A 7,662-nucleotide genomic window follows, 5' to 3' on the forward strand; every position below is an offset into this window, starting at 1 on the left:
GAGAGCTGTTATTAGAGAGTGCATTTTAGAGGAGCAGCAGTAACAGGCCTTAAATTGTTACCTGGGCTCTGCAGCTGCCAGATGACTGGAGGGGGAAAAAAATGAAATCGAGAGCTGATTATCCTCTGTCGCTAGTCTGAAGTTGTGACTCGAGTTCCATTATTGTTCCTCCACCGTTAGCTTTTCTCGAAGAACGATTTAAAAAAAAAATAGGAAAGGCAGGTTCTTTTTTTCTGTAGAACTACATTTCATTTTATTCTTTGCTCAATTTCCTGGCTGTGCTGTGCAGGTTTACTGTATGTGCACCAGGGGAAACAAACACGGGTGACAATTAATGTGTCATGAAAAAAACAACACTTAACATCTGCCAAAACTTTGAATTAGCAGGGAGACAACAGTAGGGCAAACTGTGATGAGGATGTACTACTTTAGGTACCAGTGATACAAATAGAAAATGTACAAAGAATTTTACATCACTGGAAAACTTCTCAGCACTGTGCAGTTGGCAGTAAGACTCTAAGATTGAATTTTACAAGGCAAACAGCAGACATACAGCATCTCAAATTCAAATCAAATTCAAATTTTATTTGTCATGTACACAGTCATACACAGTACGATATGTAGTGAAATGCTTGGACAACTGCTCGTGACCTAAAGAAAACAAAAAAAGAAAAGGCTATGAATAAGATAGGAAATAAATATGAAAAATTAAAAAGGGTAAATTTAACTAGGAAGGAATAAAATATAAATTAAGGTTAAAAATGAAATAACTGTACAACACAAATTAGAATGAAGGGTAAATTTAACTGGGAAAGAATAAGATAAAATATATAAATTAAAGTTGAAAATAAAATAACTGTACAACAAAATACACAATATAGAACTATATAAGAATGTATGAAGAAATCTAAGTATAAATAAATATATACACAATAACAGCAGCTGTAAAAGTATTAACCGGAAATGAAGAATATAGTGACCAGTGTTGTGCAAAAACAATGTCCAGAATGTCCAGTGTGTGTAAGAACTGTATGTGTGGGTCAGTACTGTGTGGTGGTGTGATTGAGAGACCGTATCGCCTGCGGGAAGAAGCTCCTCCTCAGTCTCTCTGTGTTGGTCTTCAGGGAGCGGAATCGCTTTCCTGACCTCAGCAGAGAGAACAGTCTGTTGTTGGGATGGCTGAGGTCCTTCACGATCTTCCTGGCCTTGGTCCAGCACCGCCTGCTGTAGATTGAGTGCAGGTCAGGGAGCTCGGAGCGGATGGTGCGCTCAGCTGACCGCACAACCCTCTGTAGAGCTCGTCTGTCCTGCATGGTGCTGTTCCCGAACCAGGTTAAGATGTTTCCCGCCAGGATGCTCTCTATGGTGCACGAGTAAAAGTTCCTGAGCACCTTGGAGGGCAGTTGGAAGTCTCTCAAGCGTCTGAGGTGGTAGAGACGCTGTCGGGCCTTTTTCACCACGGTGTTGATGTGACAGGACCATGACAGGTCCTGCGTGATGTGAACTCCGAGGTATTTGAAGCTGTCCACTCTCTCCACTGGGCACTCGTTGATGACGGGGGTCTGGTAGTTCCTCTCCTGCTTAGTGCTGAAGTCCACTATCAGCTCCTTTGTCTTACTGACGTTTAGAAGGAGGTTGTTCCTCTGGCACCAGTTCTCCAGATTCCTAATCTCCTTCAGGTAGGCCGTCTCGTTGTTATCAGAGATCAGGCCCACCACGACGGTGTCGTCAGCAAACTTGATGATGGTGGTGGAGCTGGTAGTGGCCACACAGTCATATGTGTACAAAGAGTACAGCAGGGGGCTCAGAACACACCCCTGGGGGGCTCCAGTGCTGAGAGTGGTGGAGGCTGAGACATGTCCGCCCATCCTTACTGCCTGTGGTCTGCCAGTTAGGAAGTTGGAGATCCATTGACACATAGATGAGCTGAGTCCCAGATGCTCCAGCTTGGTGGTGAGTGTGGAGGGAATTATGGTGTTAAATGCAGAGCTGTAGTCTATGAAGAGCATTTTAACATAATTCCCCCTTCTAGTGTCCAAGTGAGTGAGTGATGTGTGGAGGAGATGAGAGATGGCATCGTCTGTGGAACGATTTGGACGGTAAGCGAACTGTAGTGGGTCCAGTCTGGTAGTGAAGAAATGATGAAGTCTCTGACCAGGCGTTCAAAGCACTTCATCACTACTGAGGTGAGGGCTACAGGGCGATAGTCATTGAGAGAAGCAGGGTGGGGTTTCTTCGGGACAGGAACAATGATGGACTCTTTGAAGCATGTGGGGATCACCGACTGAGATAAAGAGATGTTGAATATCTCAGTGAACACAGGAGCTAGCTGGTATGCGCAGTCTCTTAGGATACGACCTGGGATGCCGTCTGGTCCTGCTGGTCCTGCTGCTTTCCTGGTGTTCACTCTCGCATCTCCATTCTTTTACATGTAGGTAGTCATGATATGCTTCTTATTAATATACAGCTTTGTCTCATCACCACATGCCTTTTCCATGCAGGGCTACTAGCAATATAAACATGGCTATGGTAAATAAAAATGTAGGCGTAACGTGACTGCTTACATATTTTACTTTTATCCTTAAGGAAATCAAACCTTTGCAAAGCCCTATGATCATTGTATCACCTACATTAGCAGATCTCTTTAAGACCTCAATGTGATCTGCAGTATTAGAAATTCAGATTTGAGATTCTGCTCTCTTTCACACTGAAGATACGAAGCCATGCATTATTTAAAGTAGCTATTCAGTCTCGTAATACAAAGTGGATCATTCCGTAGACTTGTTCATGTGTCAAAGTCAACTAAAATCTCTGTGTTGTAAAGTGAATAAGTGGAAAACTTTAAATCCTTTTGTTGCGGTTTTTTTGCAGGTGATCTTTGGGGTAAGAGAGCCGCTTTCCAGCTTTTCATAATTGGTATGTCTGACAGTAAGAGAGGCTGGGAAAGATGACAAAAGTGCACAGAGTGTTCTTCACCTTCTGCTCCAAAGCCGCAAGGTGAAAAGCATCGACCAAATTGTGTGAGGAGCCAAAAAAATTGGAGGAAACCTAATGGGGACTGAGGCAGACGGTGAGAAGGGGCCAGGCCACGGGGTTGTGCCCACAGCATGGCCCCACTGAGACCTTCAGACACTATAAAAAACATTTCTAGAGACACTCTGTGACACTGCTGGGAGCAAATCCATTTCGACAGGCTGAGAACCAAGACTGAAAAATGATAGGTTATCATTTTTCCTGCACAGAAAAGACTTCTTTTTCCCCACCCACACATTTCACAGCAAAACCTCAAACCCATCTAGAGACGGACAGAAAGAGAGATGGAAATGGAGTTATTGAGGGCTCAGAGCTGAAAAAGATGGAGATTTGATACATTTGATACAGATACAGAAACTGTGAGGAGCGGTAATAACGGGACGAGAGTCACTTGGGGACAAATTGAAACAGGAGATAGATACAGAGAGAGCGAGTGAATTAAAAACACAGAACAAAAGATGTGTGAAAGTACGAATGAATAAAAATGGGTGAAAATGACTAAGTGACGCCAACAGGAAACCGAAGCATGAGCTGGAACAAAACAGATGACCCTGGCAGTGGTGACGGAGAGTGTATGACAGGGCTTTTCGGGAAGAGAAGACCACACCCCAACCGCTGCTGATGGCAGGGGACCAAAACGTGTCTCAACTGGTCCTGAGACGCCATCTTATTCTGTAGAATCAAGGTGTTTTCTCCTTATCGGCCCTATCAGTCTCTCCCTGCTAATGCTTTTGCAGGCACTAAAGCAGAAAAGAGCATAAAGGGCACTTTAAACAGCGCTGCTGCATTAAAAATACATTTAATCCTAATATAAAGTGCATCATTACTGCATAAAAGGAAGGCGAACACGGCTTAAAAAGTCACTCATGGGTCAGCTTACTGTTCTTTCACTGCTGCGTTGATACTTACAGGACACTGGGTTGCCAATCTAGGGCAGTGTGAATGCGTATAAATGCTGCAAATAGCTACAATAACATTAGGTAACCTCCCAGAGGTCCTGTAAGCTAGATACTCCTGGCTCTTGTTAGAAGTAACATACGCTAGCAGGCAGACAGGGATGGATCATCGTGTGTCCTGCTGATAGGAGGCTCGACTAAGCACAGATATGCAGAGACAGACCAGCTGGCCATGCCAAGCCTGCTCTGAATTGTGTCCTCTACAGCCTCCACCCAGGTTTTAGGGTTGCACACTGCTGGCAAGTCCTCACTTTGTTGAAGATAAATTGATAAATCCAGTCCGTTTTTCTGCTTGAAAAGAAATATTTCATTCAGTTGCACCAGATTGCAGCTCTTGTGTATTGCCATTATATATTGGCAATTTTTGCTATTTGAGTTGCATTGCCAAGCGTTTATCTTTCAGAAATATTATTATTTGTCTGTGATTTCTTTTAATTTAAAACTAACAGTCTGTAGATGCGCTGTGAGGCTATGCTCGCTCAAAGCGAGGCTTTGAATTAAATAGAAACTCATATAAGATTGCTGTGTGTCGTGCTAATATTTGGTAATTAACGTTAAACACAAAGTATATTAAAGTCATTTGTTTTGCAGGTATTTTTTTCCCTAAATTAAAAGTACAACAAATTAAAATTGTGACCTATTTCTTATACTAGAGGAAAAGTTATGAGTTCAGTCATTATGATTCATCCTGTGGGTGAGAATTCATTTAGATGTGAGCTGTTACATCCTAATTCAGAGCATTAGCATCCTGCTGCTGGTTTCACCAAAAATACTGGATTGTTTAATTACACCTACCACTGCTCTGCTTCAAAGACAGCTTGTATAAAGTATAATTACAGTTTAGGAAATGGAATTTATTGGAAACAGTTTTTTTTAAATGCAGGTGGTTAGAAAAGTCTTTGAGGATATTAGAAATACACCAGAAACATTGTTTTGTGTTACTGTTAATCTATTGATTAAATGATGACTGGCTCTGTAACTCGAATTTAATGAGAAAGGTCCCAAAATGAGGCTGTTGTATATCCTATTGAGGTTTTCATACGATTTGGTAATGGAAAACTTAAACACTCATATCGCTGATAAGATACTGCAATGTGAACTCAATCTAAGTATTCAATTCACAGTAGTTTAGCTCTTCTGCAGAAAACGTGGTAACCAGCATGACTGAAGTGGACACTGAGCGGATGAACCCATGCAGGTCAGATTTTAGGAAGTGCCCCTTACATCTCTTTGAAACCTAAGGGAGGTCATTCATCAGTTTGTGCAGCTGGTTTTAAAGCGTGACCCTAAACTCAAAAATCGCAAAACAAATGAAGATGTGTTGAGGATATCGTGCACTCACAGTCAGCTGCCCCAGTGTGTGAGATGAGTTCATTGATCTACTTCTGCACCGACCGATGATGTCTCTCCATTTCCTCCGTGTGTCTTCTGCTTTGACTCGAAAATCTAGGACAGACTATTTTGCACTTTCATAACTGCAACTACATTTTTCTGTCAATGTACTATGCATATACGGTGCCAACCCTGCATGGAATAAATGTAAGGGGCAAAATTTTACTAAAAATATGGAATAAAGCCTCTAAATGTATTGACGTATTTGACTGAACTTTTTCATTTTTATTTCTGTAAACTGATAGGTGTTGTCACACCTTATTGTAGTTTAGCTTCAGTTGCTTGTACTTAATCTTTCTGGTCTGTAAATTTGAGCTTTAAAATCCATGTAGTTTTTTTTCTCCAAGGTCTGTAAAGTCATTGTTCCTGCTGTTTGTGCAGCACGTTTGCTCTAGTTATCTACTGACTCCCCTTACCGTTTTTTATGGTGTTTAAAGATTTCACCCTTGCTGTTCGCGTTTACTTAAGCTGGTATGCCGAACGAGTGAGTAAATAAAAAGAATTGTTTCCTCTTGACAAGCTTTTACTCATTGGAGCCTCTTCTTGGGGTCGGATGGTTAAGGGGGGCCTGTCCGACGCCCTTAATTTACGGCCACGTCTTTGAAAACATTGGGGAGTTGGGAGGTTGTGGCACCAGTGTTTGGTGCTACAGCTGTTTTTACTGTCACGGCCATAAAGCTCCCCTGGGAAGGGTGAGACAAGAGAAGAAGAGATGAGAACAATGGCTTGTCATACAGCTTGCAGACACGCAAACTATCATGGTTGGAGAGGAGGAGGTGTGTCGATGCTGGGGCTGAGTGTGGAAACTCACCATACGGTTGAAATAAAGATAGCAGAGGGGTCACTAAGGCGTATTCAATCTTCCTGCCAAAAGACAATGCTAATGGTAATAACAAACAGACTGCACCTCATTTTTCTTTTATCTCATTCGCAGCTTTTCCTGTCTGTGACCATCTTAGCCTTTATTCTATTTGTCTCCTGTCACATTAGTGTATCTGAGCCATTATCTGTGATATGTGCTGCTCGGGAGATCTTTCCAGTATAATGAAAAAGCAAAATGGAGTTTGGTTTCCTGAAAGCTTTTTAGCACAAAAATCCCCTTAATTTAAAGATGCATTTTTCTTTTTACTGATAGTGGCAAACTGGATTGCTGGTTCTTTTTAGAGTATGTATGAATATCTACCCCTTTATATTTAATGTGTCTATCCTGTGGTGATCATCTGTTGTTGGATGCCATACATAGTGGAGGAATTGTACCTGCCTCAGCTGTACACCTAAATGTCATCTGCTCCTCACCTTCCTGAGAAGTTATCTGAGAATGTTTTGCTTCAGTTACTGTGTGAAAGAGTGCAGCCAAGCAGAAAGCTAAGTGTCACTGTAACTTTGTCTCAGATGTTTTACTGTGTTCCAGGATTGAAAATAGGTCTGCTCTGCAAGGCTGAGGGCAGCTTTAAGATAACTTATAATACTTTATTATTATTATTGATGTTCCAGGTAGCTTTATGGTGTTAAGCAGGTGTGCTTGTCTCTGATTTCCACTTGCTTACATGGTAAATGGACTGATTCTGATACAGTGCCTTTCTACTTAGCTTGAACACTCGAAGCACTTTATAATATAATCCTTATTCACCCATTCACACACACAGTCATACAAGCACTTTTTTATGCCTTGGTCCTTTCTATCTATCATTCACTCTTCAATGAATGCATCAGAAGCAACTCTGAGTTCGTATCTTGCCAAAGGGAAATGTTTACATTCAAACTGGAGCAGCAAGGGATCAAAGCACCAATCTTCTGATTGGTCGATGACCTGCTCGGCCACAGACACCCCAAATGTGTCCACAGCTGGAATTATTAGAATTATTTTTAGTTTTACTGATATTTGCAGATAAACAAACAGGTTATAAAAGATGGATGCAGCCACTGTGACATCACTCACTGGCAGTGTTAGATCCAATGCATGTAAAGTAATGCAGTCACATTGTGTTTTTTGGTAATACAATAATGTGATACATTAGTAGAGTAATGTGTTGTTACTTCTGTTACAAAAGATGTTGTTTGTGCGATGGACTAAAAACAAAGAAACATCCGACATATCTTTTTTCTTCCTGTACAGATACAGCTGATTTCAGGTTCTGTGCAGGGAGGAGATCACTGGGGGAATGTTCTGCAACTTTTGAGGAGATATGTTCATTACTTTTATTTGTAATCTATGTAAAAAAAACAAACCAAAAAATCCAAAACATCTCAGAGAGAAACAGCTTAATAATACTGCTACAGT

The sequence above is a fragment of the Diplotaxodon limnothrissa genome, linkage group LG22 (assembly GCF_057381915.1).
Source record: "Diplotaxodon limnothrissa isolate DT_005_m linkage group LG22, D_limnothrissa_male_GT1.1, whole genome shotgun sequence".
Lineage (NCBI taxonomy): Eukaryota > Metazoa > Chordata > Actinopteri > Cichliformes > Cichlidae > Diplotaxodon > Diplotaxodon limnothrissa.